Genomic DNA, 4,132 nt, shown 5'->3' with positions numbered 1-4,132 from the left:
TACATTAACACATGTAAAACCTTGTGATAGCCAAATCACATTGTATCTGCACATGTATCAAGAATAGCAAAGAATATTGCATGTTGTGTGTGAAAAACATCGCAAGATTGCATAAGTGTATACATGTTATGACGATTTGAGATATGAGAAAATCACTTTAACTCACACACAATCATAATTGCTTGATGGGGACTATCACCTTTGAGATACATCCTATAACTCTCACATCTCCTAGAATACACGCTTGCAATCATTTTAAAGCATTTTTGATCTTTTTGCTTTTGATTTTTCTTTGCATATTTTTCTTTTAAGCATATCATGCATGGGCATATTAGAGAGAGAAAAGAAATACCCAATGATATTTGACATTCCAATTTTGTTATACCTAAGCACACAAATGTCATTGACAATACACTTTTGCTATGTCGAAGCATACAGATGTCATATTATGATTGGCGGGCAACAGTGGTGAGATGGTTATTTATGCTTTTCTCTTAGGATTTTCTAGTCCTTCCTGTCAAAAAGAGTGATATGAGTGTTAAGTATAAGAGACAACTTAATCTTACTCATCACAAACACAAGCCACAAAACTCACTTACTTAGTTGTGCATAAAGATGCTCATCTAAGCTACAAATGCTACAAAGTTTAGAAGACTTTATTTCAATGGTCATCCAAGGTACACAAGTATCAATGTACACAAAACACACACTGTTTTTGTATTTTTCTAATTTTTCAATTTTTTTTATATGAAAAACAAAACAAAGCAAAACCGGGAAAAAAACAAATGTTAAACAACCAAAGTATAAAAACTAGACTGACTCAAAAATTGAAAAGCAAAACACAAAAGTAATGCACACACAAAAACAAAGAGAGAGAGAGAGAGAGAGAGAGAGAGAGAGAGAGAGAGAGAGAGAGAAGTGACAGAATCACTTGGAGCCATTTTCCTTCCACACCCTGGAAGAACCTTTCCTTTGATTAAACCTTTGAATTGGCGGTGAGGGGGAAAAACCATTCAAGTTTGAAAGGAACATGAGGGCTTTGAGAAGATCTCCAAGGGGAGCAAGAAAGGATTTAAGCTGATTCTAGTTCCTAGATGCTATCATGCCATTGCTCTGTTGAGTGACAAGCCACTTGTAGCAATTTGGTCGAGTGTGACCGGCAGCTCCACAATGATGACAGAGATGCTACTTCTTTTGTTTAGGCTTTTGAGAATTAGCCTTCTTAGCCCTAGGGTTTTTAACATCTTTCTTCTCAAGCTTAGGGGTGCTCCTAAGATAGATTTACCCTTGTCTATGTTCTCACTAGCTAATTCAGTCTTAATCTCATTGTTCTCAATTTTAACATTACTAGCAGGAGGAATAAAAACAGTAGTATTAGTAGAAGCAGTATTAGAGGAAGAAAGACCATACCCTAAACCTGTTCGATCTGAAGCAAATTTCTAAATGCTAAGCATATCATCAAGCCTTGCACTTGAAGTCCTCTCCAATTGAGCTCTGACTTGAAACATCTCCGCTTCAAGCTTCTTGGTCTTCTCAGCTAAGAAATTGTTCTCGAACCTCAGTGCTCCAATAGTCTGATTTGTTTCATCAAACTTTGTGAAAAGCTCTTCACGATCAAGTTCTACATCACTGAGCTTCTTGGTGGTTAGCTTATATAGTTTCTCATGCTTCTCAGAAAGCTTGTACAACTTCTCATAGGCTGTATGGATGTCATCTTGATCATCCATCTTCTCAAATTTGGATTCCACCAATTCCTCCTCTTCAACCACATCTTCAACAATCCTATCAGTAGGATCAATAGTGGTCGTAAAGGCATTTAAGATTCCATCATCCTCATTGTCGGAATCATCCTCAGGCTCGGTGTCACTCAGGGTAACAACAAGTGCCTTGCTCTTCCCAATGCTCTTGAGATATGTAGGACACTCATTTTTCATGTGACCGAAGCCTTGACAACCAAAGCACTTAGGTCCTGCGGGAACAATGTACTGACCACCTTCCTTAGCATCCTTCTTCCCTTTGTCTTGTCCTTTAAACTGAGAAGAACTAGATTGCCTGCAATCCTTGTCGAAACCCTTTCCATTGGCGTTCTTCATAAACTTCTTGAATTGTTTGGTGATGTAGGACTTTATCTTGGAATCTTCATCATCAGAAGACTCATCTGTCTCACTGCTTTTGGCCTTCAGTGCCATGCTCTTGCCTTTACTTGTCTTGCCAATCCTTGTTAACCCTAACTCGTAGGTCTGCAAGTTTCCAACCAGTTCAGTCAAAGGAATCTTATCAATATCCTTTGATTCCTCTATAGCCATGATCTTGGCATGAAATCTCTCAGGTAGAGATCTGAGCACCTTCCTTACAATCTTGGGTTCAGGTCCCCAAGATTGAAGGCTGAGTTCACTATGTCCTTTAGCTTGGCATAGAACTCATCGAAAGACTCATCCTCCTCCATTTTTATCTCTTCAAAACTTGTAGTGAGCCTCTGAAATTTTGAATCTTTTACAGCCTTTGTACTCTCATAGGTTGTCTGGAGGATGGTCCAAGCCTCCTTGGCAGTTTCAGTTAAGGATATCTTCTTGAACTCCTCATTGGTGACTGCACTGAACAATGCATTCAATGCTCTGCTGTTGAAGTTTGCCGCCTTAATCTTGGCATCATCCCAGTCGACTGGCACTTCTGTAGGCTTAGTCCAGTCTATCTCCACAGTTTGCCACACTTTCTCATCTAGAGACTACAAGAAAGCTCTCATGTGTACTTTCCAGTATGCATAGTTAGTGCCATCAAATAAAGGAGGTATGATTAAAGATTGTCCTCTATCCATGACAAACAGAGGTCAATGGATTAACACAGCAAAGATTAAACTCTAATCAGAGTGTGCCTGCTCTGATACCACTTGATAGGCCATAAACTGAATGATCCCTTGTGATAGAAATTAATTAATTAAATAATTAGCCAAGTTATTAATTAATCAATTTATCATGCAAATGTGTGGTAGCACAAACAAATCACCAATAAACTAATAATGCAGCGGAATTAAATAACACGGTGATTTGTTTATGAATGGGGAAAACCTAACGGCAAAAACCCCACCGGATGATTTTTAGGTCACCACTCCCGAAACTCCACTATTATCACAACAAGCGGTTATAAGTAAAGGAATCCCAAGTACCTTACCAACCTATAGTTGAACCCTTACCCCAATACCCAATTGAACTTGTTTTGTAGTGACAGTTCCCTTTTCAGATGCACGACTCCCAAGTACGTGACTAACCAATTGCGCGGATCCCAGTATGCGACTTCAATCACCAACTAAGAAGGTTGTTGGTTGCAAAGTTCTTCAGTTCATCCACACGATGAAGATCAAGAAGATGCTTGGTCACAAAACCCTACGGTGCACATACACAACAACTTCTTCAAGAGAAAGAGATGAACTAGGGCAAGAACTTCGTCTCCAGTCACAATTTGCTTGAACAAAGTTTGAACAAAGTTTGCTCAAAGCTTGTACAACTTGTGAACAGTTTGATAGCCCTTAAAACAATCATTTTATATGTCTAGAGTTAGGAGAAAAGAAAGCCCAAAGACACATTCATGGATCCCAAGAAAATCATATTAGAATTCTGAAATTCTTAAACCTAGACAGATAGGAGGTGTCAAGCAGCTGCCGAGAACACCGAACTTTGAACAGCTTTCTTAAGCTCGATAGATGTAGCTGTCGAGCGTTAATGAATTTGCACTATCAACTTGTTTTCTTGAACAGACTTGAAGGCTTCAATACTTGATCTTGAAATATGGTTTCTTGAAGTATTTAAACACATCCTAAATCTACCCAAATACAAGTAAAGTACGTTTTGTCAAATGATAATCCAATTACATAACATCATGACATATATTCTTAACATGTGAAACACATATGTCCTAACACCTAGTATTAATAGCCAATGGAGACAATAAAGATATATTCAAAGTGTCTACCCTTTGGATGCTTCCTCTACCATATACAGCAGTCTTAAGGCATCCCCATAACGCAATTCTCCAGTAACAGTTGAAATCTGAAAGAAAAAAATAAAAAAATACAATCCAATTGTAAATTTAACAGTTTCAAAAAAAAAAAAATTTTACAATCCGAAGTAGTAGGGTA

Source organism: Quercus lobata, chromosome 10 (genome assembly GCF_001633185.2).
Source record: "Quercus lobata isolate SW786 chromosome 10, ValleyOak3.0 Primary Assembly, whole genome shotgun sequence".
NCBI classification, from domain to species: Eukaryota; Viridiplantae; Streptophyta; class Magnoliopsida; order Fagales; family Fagaceae; genus Quercus; species Quercus lobata.
Note: the sequence above shows the minus strand (reverse complement) of the source record.